The sequence below is a fragment of the Cucurbita pepo genome, unplaced genomic scaffold (genome assembly GCF_002806865.2).
Source record: "Cucurbita pepo subsp. pepo cultivar mu-cu-16 unplaced genomic scaffold, ASM280686v2 Cp4.1_scaffold000235, whole genome shotgun sequence".
Lineage (NCBI taxonomy): Eukaryota > Viridiplantae > Streptophyta > Magnoliopsida > Cucurbitales > Cucurbitaceae > Cucurbita > Cucurbita pepo.
This window is the reverse complement of record NW_019646489.1, coordinates 52,558-65,772: the sequence shown is the minus strand read 5'-3', so window position 1 is coordinate 65,772 and position 13,215 is coordinate 52,558. Positions and strand designations below refer to the sequence as shown.

The window sequence follows — 13,215 nt, the reverse complement described above, 5'->3', positions numbered from 1 at the left end:
ATATATCTCGTTATTTAAAATTGAATATCAAGACTCAAGATCAAATGATATACATTTTTACAAACGCGTTGACATTTGACTTATTTGTTAATCTCAGAGTGAGTATGAGAACAATTTTATTTCGAAAATCTATTTCATTTTTAACGAAATTATCTTCTACTACATGGATTTACTTGTAAGTATTAGAACAAATTTCATTTGTTGAAGAACATGGGATTGAAGGAAATAACAAAAGTATATTTGTAGAAGACCAAAGGAATAGGTTGAGTAGGACAGTTAATAGCAATCACATGATCATCTTTCATGTTACTGCTATCATTCCTTCTCCTCCTACGCCTACTTTTGTAAGAAAATGGGAACAAAACAGCTAACTTTTTTGCACAAAGTTTGAGATGAACATAAAAAAAAAAAAGCCCATTAAAATATATCTTCTTTTCACGAAACAGTGCCTCCAACCTTCAGTATGCTCTGCTCCTGTTGCAAGTAATTAACTACATAAATAATGTAAGATCAAACTATAAATAATGGACCCACACCCATCCCTTCAATCCCTTCAACAATCCATCATCATCGTTCAATCAGAATCACTAATCATGACTGCATGCCATGATGAAAATCACCGTCGTTCTAACATGATCATCATCATCACCATCATCAATACCATCTTCTTTTCCATCATTACCTCATATCAATTTTACAGTTTTTTTTTAATGAGAATCTCTTATCATTGCTCTATGTCCTAATCTCTTTCGCCACAATATCCTATAAGTATATCCAAATCGTATACTTTCTTTGTAAACATTTTGCTCTACTTTTGAACGTTTTTTTTAACGTATCAACAAAAAGTAACATGGAAAACAATAATACTTTCCACAAATACGTTAAATAGTAGTAATCGTAAAAGATTCATGAATCAAACAAAAAACTCCATGGACAGGCATCTAAATAATTGGGTAGAGAGAGAAAATAGAGAGAGAGGACACTATAAACGTATACCAAATGGGAATAGTCAAACTTCACTCTCATTATGATGGGATACTACAAAGACTCAAAAAAGTATCAAAAGGAATCGTGTCTTTCAGTGGGTGTCACTTGCTCAAGGCATATCACTGTTTTTCTAAGCTTTTAACTACATTCTTATAAAGGACTCTTAACCAGACAGCATTGGCACCCATATTTATCACTACAAATTTCTACCATTGATAAAACCTTACCTCGTAAAGCCGAAGACGTCGAGAATTAACAGTTCCCATAATTTGACTCCAGGAAGCATCTTTGATCGAATCGTCCAAACAACTTTTCAGCTCAAAGCTTGAATAAACAGCTGCTGATCTTCATATCTTTTGTAGCCGGCAAATCTTGTCATTCTGTCAAAAGGAGAATCACTAGACGGAATAATTAAGTAACAGTATATAGCATTCTCATGTAATGAATAATATAGGAGTAACAGTAGCATAAAAATCATTTTTGTGCGTAGCCAAGCAAAAGTAATAATTAAGCTATCCCTTCCTTTAACTCGACTCGAATCTGCTTGAGTAACAGTAGCACAACAGTGTTTTCATTCCAAAGTAATCTTCTAATTTAGGAATAATCTTGAATTATTTATTCAGTACAAGTGCACAACTTGGAAATGTTGTTGGAATCTCTTTTCCTACTATAGATCACTTTTCATTATCCGAAGAGTTCAAACAAACAGAACCTTACAAACAATAGATGACAAACTCAATGCAAAAAGAACTATTATTTTAGGCTAGATTGGAAAAGGGATTTGGGGGGGGCGGGTTCGAACCTTCACGAGAACAGCCTCAACGACCAACCATACAGGCGACACGCACCCATTTTCTTCTCATTTCCTCAATTTCTACTGTATACACTTGTGAAGCCAGAGTTTCAAATATTATGATCAGTTCTACACGTGCCCCTTGGTAAGGCGTCCAATTACCAAAGAAGAATTCCTGATGAAATGCATCAACTTAAAGTCCTCAGTTACATTTCAAAAGGAAAAAATCATCCATATGCAAAGAATTCCTGTAGCCTTGATCAACAACCCATTTGTCACGACAGAAAATTACAGATTTCCACAATCATTCAGCTCATTATGATCAATTACCAAACAAATCATCATCACTGTCATTATTCATATTGGTCCTGTTATCTACTTCATGGTTCCCACTTGAAGCTTTACCAATCAAGTCTTTAGGAGGGGAAGACGGGTTATTAGCAGTACTAGGAGAATATGCCCACGACGTTCCCACATTTCCTGAAAATGATTCTCCATAAAGGTCGTCATATATTTCACTTTTCGATGGATTTTTTACCCTATTCAAGATTTCTTGTAATTTACCAGTCACGCCTTTTGGAGAAATGTTATCTCCCCTCAAAGAAGATTGCTCCTTGCATTTAGGTATTATGGTAGTCTGCACAAGAGATTCATATTTCCCAACTAGACTTCCTTCTTTAACTCCCATAGGACCAGGCTCTGTCCCTACATCTGCACCATCTGAAAAACCCACAACTTCAACCAGCTCCCCTCCAAGTTGATCTCTGAAAGCCACTCTCATCTTCCTAAGCTTTTTGGTAGGTCTTCCATGCTGTGTTTCTTCTTTTCCACTTGCTGGGCTACTATGTTCAGATGATGAATGTAACCCAGATTTGGTAAGACCTAAGCGATTTAGTAACGTATTATAAGAAACAACAGCCTCTTCATCGGACAGATCAGAAGTGCAGCATCATTCTTTCTCAAGATATAAGTCCTCGTCGATGCAGCAAACCGCAAAGACTGTCCAGCTTCAAGCTCGACTGGGGACTCTTTAGTCAATCGCTCGTTAGCCACAAATGTTCCATGAGCAGATCCCAAATCAATTACATATATGCTGCAAATTCTAGTGTCAGTGATGCCATATGGCCATAAAAAAGTATCTTCTTCATGTTAAAACATTAATAACAATACTACTAATTTTGCACTTTAAAATACCCTTCAACTTTCAAAGTTTTAATGATATCCTTAAAACTTAAAACTTAAGAAAAACTCAAACTACTCTTAAACTTTAAAAAAAGTTCAAAAATACCCTTACGGTAGATAACAAGACCCTGGTTCTAAATAATATCACATCATCCAACTAAATGCAACTTGGCAACAAAATATATACTAGGGTCAATTGTCTCATGAGAATAATCGAGGTGCGCTTAGAATGAACAGTCACGCATATTTTTTTAAAATTAAATAATAAATAAATAAAATCATCCAATGGTTGCACACCATCGTCCCTTCACCAAATTCTCCATGCCCCTCCAATGGGTACAAATTGTTTTAACCTATTGAGCACACATTAGACCCCCAGTTCCCCCATGATGCAGTAGGACAAAGTATCTCAAACTCACTGACTGATGTGGTCTAAAACCATCAACCCATCACAATCACATTATCCATAGAAAATAAAATGAATGTCCATTGCAGTTTATGGGTATTGCCAATTATAGATGGAGGTGTAGGGTTTAGCATCCAAAGGGTACTTCAAACTTATCATTTCCAACATAGATTGCACCAATAATAGATTATTCACATCTACCATTACCAAGAATAAACCCTCATAAAAGAAAAGAAACCAACATGAATAGCATATGGACACCAAGCGGGCACAATAAAGTCAAAGTGAAGCGGCAAAACCTCATTCCAACGTGATCTTATAGGAACTCACGAAAGAGGATGCATATCTGCTAATAATTCCAACCCTGCTCAATAAGCCCATTGGTTTTCTCATATTATTGTCGCTAGAAACTCTTGATCTTCCCTCTACCAAGACATATCACCCACAAACCGCTTCATTTGAATTCAAAAGCGGGAGTATTGTTAAACAAATTGCAGTAAAATTTGTTCATTTATGGATTGAATCACACCTGCTACCAAACCTAAATCTTATATTTTAAGTTAAGTTAGGACCGTATTTTTGTTGCAAGCATCAACTAACCTGCCATATGCTTACTTTGGCATCCAAAAATGTAGCATACAAAAGGAAACCCCACTAAAAAAGGCGCCAATCAAGTAAAACAAAACATAAGGAATAATTACAAAATAACAGTGTAACCAATACCCACAGAGAAACATAAAACCTAGCAAGGGACATACATCACTAGGGCCCCTCTCAACTCCTCCGAAGTTCCAATCTCATTTCTATCCTCCCACAAACCCCACAACACCCAAGCTTTCCCTTCTTTCAAAACGGCGGATGGAGAACGAACTCCTCAACCATTTCCCTACTATCTAAGTGTCTAGACAGCTAAAAGCCAAACACCTCAAAAAAGAGGATCCAAATAAGTGAGAAAAATTGCAACTTCAAAGAATATGATCAAACTCTTCCTCTTCCCTCCAACAAACAATACAACAAAACGAACCAACCAAATAAGACATCTTCTTTAAAAGCCAATATGAATCTCTTCTTGGATGACTTGTCAAACGAAGAATTGAACTTTCTTTAAAACTTTCACCTTCGACAGAGAAGAGAAAACTGACTCACTAATCAAGATGGGATCCAATAAACACTGAAACAACAATTTACAAGAGAAATCCTCTTAGAGGCTTGCTCCAAAGATGAATGTCCCTTTCTCCCTGGTCTAAGGACAAACTTCTCAATCAAAGATAGGAGAGCCAAGACATCTTTCGTTTCCCTATGAGGTAATGGACGTCGAAAGCCAAAAGAGGAGGGAAAGCTCCAAGAAGGATCCAAAACATCAACCACATAATGGTTTTTCACGCAAGACAGATGGTATAAATGAGGAAACGTGGAGCAAAGGGGTCTATCCCTCACCACTCTCCTCTTAAAAGTACGTTTCCTTCCCATCCCGCATACAGTACTTAGACAAGAAGAGAAAAGGAAATGAGCTCAATGGAAATGTCTTTTCACAGATCGTGCTCATGTGGTGGAACTCATCTTCTTGCTCACTACCTTGATTCCACAAACAAGGAAGCATCCCTCCATCTTCTCCCTAATTGTCAGAATATAAACACCTTGGCGAGGCCCACCACCAATCTTGCAACAATGCCCATTCATTCCTCTATTTTTCCTAATAAGCTTGCTTCCTTCTTCAACAGCAACTTCTCTGTCATATGAGTCTTTAATATTCCAGTTGAAGTCTATTCCCAATCTCCTATCTCCCTTGGCTGTCCAATGTCCATTAAGTCCTTTCATGATAGTTTTTCAACCTTTCAGCCATCATGCAACTATCTTCCGGTGTGGTTCTTGAGACCATCATCCAACTACATGAGTTCGTATTCTTTGACACGATTATTCCTTTTTACCATTTATTCAATAAGATTAGGAGCAATATCCTTATTAGGCTACACCCACACACCAAAAAATAAAAACACTCCATTTATAATCACCTTCACTCCAATAAACACACTAATTATATCTACCCTAAAACAGATTATCTGTTTCAGTGATGAGAACGTGAACATCCAACTGTATCAAGAAATCTACTAAAGATTAAAATTATACTAAAGATTAAAATTATAGAGAAAAATACATCACCCATGAATAACCTATGATCAATAATACAATTCAAGGGACTAATTATAGGTTCAAAATTTTATGAAATAAATTGAAACAAAATTAATGATAGCATAATTGAGAAAACTAACATCTAACCTTCCATTCTTATGAGGAATAACAGCAGCATGTTGACGGGAAACTGATGGGTGATCAAGCACAAGATCACAAGTATGGAATTGTCTCCCAAAAATGTGCCTCCGCTTGTCTAAATTAATTCGATCTATAGCCTCACCATCCTTCAAAACTTCAAGATAATAAACTCCCGCGCGTGGTTCAGTTGCCTAGTCAGGGGGCTGCCAAGTGGACTGACTTCCACCAACCTGAGTTAAATGTTGAGCCTGCCCCACCAATGGTCCTGCCTCAAGTTCATTACGTTTTTGGTGGATCATGGGATTGATGCTGGTTAACGGCCTAAAAGTGAGAAGATATCGATTGTGCATATGGAACGAGTGGCTGAATGCCTTCTTTGCCAGAAGATAGAGCAGACTTATGTGAAGTAGAATCGAAAGTTACAGAGAATGGTTCCAATGTCTGAGACTTTTTAAATCTATCAAGGCTACTTCTTCCATACATTCTCTAACCTCTATTACTTTCTGATCAAAGAAATGCTCTTAGGCTGAGGTTTATTATAAATGAAACAGGGTGACATCAGTATCGAAGTTCAATGGTCCACAGACTTAACAGCATATATCTTCACTGAAAAAAGAAAGCATGAATCATTAACTCTAGTCTTGAATTATAATCATTTTTCTGATATCATGGAACTGAAAAAAGAAAACATGATAATCTTTGCACCACAAAAGTCACAAAGCTAACAATGGTCACAGATCTCACAGAGAATAGAAAACCGACAAGTAAATTAAGCAGTGAAGCTCCTCGAATTGAATCCGACTTCATTGATAGTTGCAGGGCGTAAATTGAAGAGAGAAAAGACGGAGAAAATTACCAGTGAGAAGGTATCCGTGGTGTGAATGGTGAAGTATGAAGGGGAAATTTGAGCAAAGCGAGACCTGCGAAGTTCCTGATATCCCCAGGCGTCCGAATAGCAGACGGTTGCCTGCCGTTCTTCCTTAAATCGCCCCCTCTTTCGCCTTATGCTTACCAGTGCCAAACCCAAATAATAGCTTTCTATTCTTCCTTTTATTTTCCTTCTATTTCCCTTCTTTTTTTTAAACACAAATTAAGTCTATAAAAATGGTACTTTTAATCAAAAAGTTGATTTTAAAATAAGGTGTTAGTTTCCTTCTCATCTGGTTCGAGTCATTTTTTGCTCACCAACATCAATGTCACTTAGATCTTCAAGCATATCAACAAGCATATCAACACTTGACCAAATGCGTGTAATTTGCTCCCGGCTCCTCCGTCTTCTGTTGTAGAATATTTTTCATTGTTTTTTGAGTTTGGTAAGACTTTCTTCTCCGAGGACCACCACGAAGATATTTCATAAAAAAAAAAAAAATACATCTTTTGAGGTGTAGCATCTTCCACGTGTTGGATCACAACATTTTCACCATTTTTGTTTGATTGTAAACAAATATACATCTAAACTACTTCCTTGTCAAACTTGCTATGTAGATGACTAGACACAAATATGTAATAAATGCAACTGAATACTTAGAAGCAGCTAACTATAAGTTTCATGTCCCATTGTGTCTCAAATGGTGAGATGAAACCTAACCCGGGTTGGGAAAGCTTGTTAATCACATGGCCAACCGTTTGCATAACTTTAGCCCAAAATCTTCCTAAAACATTCTTCGCATGTCAAATGTCGATTCTTTTTGCTACACTATTTTATTGTGACATGTGGGCACAGATAAACTAAGGACATATCCCGTACTTGTGTAGATATTGATTGAGCTCATCTAACGTGTATTATATGCCATTATCTGGGCAAAAGCAACAAATCTTCATTCCTATTTTTATTTCGATCGTCGTCTTCAATTCTTTAAATTTTGAGAATGTGTGATGCAGACCCCCGCTTTATCGGACCCTTCAAAATCCTGGAACGAATAGGTTTGATAGCGTATAAGTTAGCCTTACCACCCTCACTCTCAAGCGTTCACGACCTATTCTATGTATCCATGTTAAGAAAATATATCATGGACCCTATGCATGTGATAAACTATAAACCTCTTGAGATAGAAGAAGACTTAAGCTATGAGGAAAAACCAATTAAAATCCTTGTCTGGGAGGTTAAAACATTATGTGATAAGAATGTTGGCTTCGTCAAGGTACTATGGCGGAACCACCAAACCGAGGAAGTTACGTGGGAGCAGGAGGAGGAAATAAAGTAAAAATACCCCAAGAAAATGCAAGAATTCGAGATAGCGAGGACAAAAGTTCTTTTTAAGGGTAGATAATGTAACGATATGAAAACTTTAAAAAAGATATTTTGCGCAGTCGTCAGAAAATGCGCGAGAATTCCAACGAGGCACCGGAATTTCGCGACCAACTCAATTTCACACCCACCCGGCACTCTCGCTTTGACATAGATTGTTATGTCTGAAAGCATGACAACGTTAGGATATGACTTATATGTTACATGAATGATATGATATGATTGATATGCAAAACGATAACTAGCATGAAATATAACCCCGACATACGCATGAAAGTTATGATAAATGTTATGAGAAATGGTATGAAAAATTTTATGATATTAAAAATGCGTTAGCATTGATTGTATTAAGGATAATTAAAACGGAAAGATTTAAGGGATCTCATGCATTATTGTGTGCTGATGCATCGGGGGATACCCCTATTCCTTCATGATAGCATAGACGTGTAAACTGCTAGGCAGGGGAACGATCATTATGTTTGACATAATGCTGCCATGACGGTCACTACTTCTAATGGTTGTCCAGCATCAACAGCTCCCAGAGTATGCTCGCCCGACTAGAAAGGAGTCCAGGAGGTGTGCGAACTGAATGATGAGTCCATACTTGCACGTATGGGCCGTGTGTAGGAAACTAATAACACATCCAAGTTGCCCATTAGGATACTCGTCGTAGGAAACAGACGATTATCCTAATGGTTGATTTTATTATAAGGTGTCAATAGAGTTAGTTTCGCATTAAATGTTCATGATATGTGTACGGTAGCGATCTTAGGTTAAATAGAAATTTTAGGTTGTTACACTAACATAAATGTCACTTGGATCTTCAGGTGCATCAACACTTGACCAAATGTATACGGTTTGCTCTTCTGCCTTATGTGGTAAAATTTCTTCAATGTTTTTCGAGTCTATCAAGACTTTCTTTTCATAGGACCACCACAAAGATGCTCCATCAACACCCATATCTTTTGAGGCGTAGCATCTTCCACTTGTTCGATCACAACACTTCCCCCCTAAATCTTCAACTACACATATCTTATTTCCTCCCTCCAACACAAACAATCTACCAGTAGATACCAATATCATCTACCTTCTTGCCAATCATGCCTCCCTAATTATTATCCCGACACAAATCATCTACCTGTTGAGGTTTTAATGTTTATTTGATTCAAATGGTAGATGTAAGTATCAATTGTCTTCTTGCCGATCATGTCTCCAAATCTTTATGCTCAATTTATGCATGGACTTCAAACTAGAGTTAACATCTTGATGATCTACTCTAAGGTGTTTCTTTTCGTGCTTCATTAACTACGAGATTTTTTTGTACTATACCAATAGTAATTATATTATTTTATTATTTTTGTTACTTCATAATGTTTCGTCAAGACCTTCCATCATGACAAAGGTAATTGGAGGAATGTTTGAGAATCTTAAATTAAGAATCCAATCATTCTCATAATCGATATGAATGTCCCAATCATCTTCCATCTCCTTTTTTCAAAGGAGGTTTGCCACATTGATAATATTTTTCTTTGGACTTGTTGAGAACTTTTGTTGGGTACTTTTGAGCTCACCCTACATCTCTTTTTTGTAGAGGAGGTTGGTTTATAGCATTGACGGTCTTTTCTTTAAACTTGTCACTACAAGAAATAATAAGTATGATAGTTTACAAAAAATGCTAGTCGTAGACTTTTTATAGCGTTTTTTGTACATTGTGACAGCCCATGTTATTAAAAATTCAAGACTTTAGCATTTTTTTTATAGCTAAAGTGGATGCTATAATATAGTATGAAGTTATAACTTATATTAGTTGCCATAAAAACATTTTATTTATTAAGCCATGATATGTTTAATATAGCTAAAATAGTATGTTATCTTTAACTTGTAATAGCATTTTGTTAATACTATAATATAGTACTTGTAGTTTCAATTTTATGCTATATCTAAGTAATGAATCATTTTTTAATTAATTTAATTATCGTAAGGCATATTTGATAGTCTACCTACAACTCCTTCAATACATGTCATTTCTGATGTAGGCCGCCATAAATAGGCATTGCATTTCCTTGGTATATCAACTCATACTCTAATGCGGTCTAATAGGGATGTGATGAACAAGAGCAGCTGAATCATTAGAAGACCATCGTCTTTCTGCAACAATCTCTCCTGAGTCATGCCAATCTAATAACTTCACTTCATTGAGTATTATTATTAATGCTCTACAAGAAGAGAAATAAAAGCATGGAGAATTTGATAGTAATAATAAAATCAGTAATTTTATTCGTTAAATTAGAAACTCAACTTACGAGAAGGTATTGTCAAATTTGAATGGATGTCTGTTGATTTTGGTATACTTTCAATACCATTAGAGACTTACTTGGTTAGGTTAATCTATGAAAATAAATATATATGAAATAAACTCACAATAGAATGAATGTGAAGTTTATATAACTTAATTAAAAAAAAAAACGTACCTATTTCTTCATAAAATTTGAGAACATTGATTTCATTTCCTTCCTTTCTTCCCTCATCTTCAAATATTCTTTCTCAAGAGTCATGTATCTATTTTCTTGTTGAGACAAGAGAGATAATTTAGAATGAGTCACTCCAAATCTAAGTCCTCCTACATGTCCACAATCCGGTCCAAGAACTCTACTCAAGGCATTATCAACAATATTATTTGATGAAGTTTTTGTCTCAACCTCGGCTTGTTCAATGCGCTCATACCAAGAGAGTATATCAAATACATAATGCAAGTCCATAATTGCTTCACACATCTTATAAGTTAAGAGACATGATCAAAAACATCTTAACAGAGTCAGTTGTTTGTTCAACGTGCTCATACTAATAAAAAACCACTTCAACCGCCCATTTTATATACATTATAAACAAGAGATATCAACGAACACAATACTTTCAAACTTCTCACATATCCAATAAGGTATAAAAAAAAGTTATTTTCAAATAAGTTTAACACATGTTATAAGAAAAAAAGAATCGAATAAGTACTTTTTTCAAAAGTTTTCATCCCCTCCAACTCCCCACCACCACCACCACCCACATACGCTCAATCTTATGATAAGTAATTGTTTGTTTGTTCAACCGCTTATACCAATAAAAAACCACTTCAACCACCTGTTTCACATACATCATAAACAAAGGATATCAATAAACATAATACTTGCCAATTTAAAGATAAGTAATTTTCAAACAAGTTTAACATATGAGTGTCTCATCAACTTGTGAATTCACTGGTTGTCCATCCTTCTTCGTGTGAGCCTTTGTCCATAACATAATCTTTGAGATCGAAGTTGGATCCGAAGAACTTTTCTTCTGCAAAATGAAATAAATATACTAAATTCACACATATAACATGAGAGTAGAATAAAACTACAATATTGATATTTACCGTCTCTTCAGCCAAATAGTCATATCCTTTCCTACTACATGTATGAGGGAGTTGTCTCTTCTTCATGGCTTTAAACTTTTCACTTTTCTACTACTCAATAATAAGACAACATATGAATACTTTTTTCCATTCGTATTTACCTTTTGTGGTACATCCAGCAAGATGTCAATATGCAGGAAAATCATTTCTAGTCCACATGAGAATTGCTTTTAAACTGAAATATGTTTTACTTACAATATCACTTGTACTCCTTTCCATAGATGTTGTAAATCTTCCACAAGAGGTTATAAGTAGACATCAATATCGTTTCCTGGTTGTCTAGGGCCAGAAATCAACAATGTTAACATTATATTTTCCTTTTTCATACATAACCAATGTGGCAAGTTATACGTAACAAACATGACTGACCAACAACTATATCTACTGTTCATGTTGGAGAATGGATTAAAACCATATGTAGCAAGGCCTAACCTAAGATTACTAGAGTCCATACCAAATTCAGGCCACTTTTTATCAATTAACTCCCATGCAACAAAATCAACTAGATGTCGAATATTTCCATCAGTACTTTTATGTTGAGAATGTCATCGTAAACTTTCACCCACTTCATATATTTTAAACATTCGTTTAAGTTGCGAAATGATAGGAAAGTATCTTAATACCTTAGAAGGTATACCTTGCTTGATTGCATTCGTTTGTATATCAACCTTCCACCTTGAAGTATTACAACAAGGACAACTTTTTAACTTTTATTTCTCATTTCTAAATAGACAAAAATAGTTGACACATGCATGGATTTTTTGGTAGCCTAAATCAAATTCCTTGAACAATTTTCTAACTTCATAAATATATCTTGGAAGGACATTATCAATTGAAAGCATGTCATACAAAAGTTCGAGAAGGCTTGTGAAACTAGCATCTGACCAACTATTATATGTCTTAAGTTTATACCATGCCACAACTACTGATATCTTTGTATATTTTGTACATCCTGTGTACAATGGAGTGTTTGCCTCTTGGATATTGTGAAAAATATTTTTGTCTTTCTTTGATGTAAAAGGATCATTCTTGTCCTCCTCTGNCATAAGAGCATCATCGACTTCTTTTTCAACATCATCCTCCTCACATACTTCTCCGTGATAATACCAAACATTATATGTAGGGTCCATTCCCTTAATGATTAGGTGTTCATATATGGTTTGGATATCATAATGTCTCATATTCCTACACTCTTTACATGGACATAGAAACTTTTTTTGGCATCCCGCTTTCTTTTCTTCAATTATTGTAGAAATTTCCATGCTCCTTCCATGTACTCATCGGTAGCACTATTAGACAAAGTCAATTTTGTTAAGTATGTGTCTTAAAAATAAAGTGTATTGATACTTATATTCTCATCCCAATTCAAATACAACCAATCTTTGTTGACCATTTTGAAAGCTCTGGTATGCTTAATAGGATGATCAATTGGACGGTCCATAACTTGGTTCACAATTATTATTTAAGAAAAGAACATATCAATTCTCATTTACTATTTGGAAACTATCATTTGACAAAAGAAAAAGAAAAAAAAAAAAAAAAAAAAAAAAAAAANTATATATATATATATATATATATATATATATATATATGATAATAAAAAGCCACCAAAGGTAAAAAACGTAGTGTAACAAGTACATTCAAATCTTTCTAAAAATAAGTCGAGAATAAGGTAACGTACCGTTATCTGTTCAACACCTTTAATTTTAAGAAATTGACTAAAACTTAAACCACCCTTTGTTGGCACTTTGTCTAATGCCTAAGAATTGAGTAATCAAGCAAATAATAAAAAATTAAAAAATTAAAAAAAAAAATCCATAAGCAAGGCAAAATTAAAAGAATGAAAACAAATTAAGATGTTCAAATTGAATTATTTTTCTAAT

At 35.1% G+C, this 13,215-nt stretch overlaps 1 pseudogene; it reads right to left on the bottom strand.

Moving 5' to 3' along the window:
• Positions 1-1,631: 1,631 nt before the first annotated feature.
• On the bottom strand, positions 1,632-6,721 carry LOC111784564 (annotated as a pseudogene).
• Positions 6,722-13,215: the final 6,494 nt, after the last annotated feature.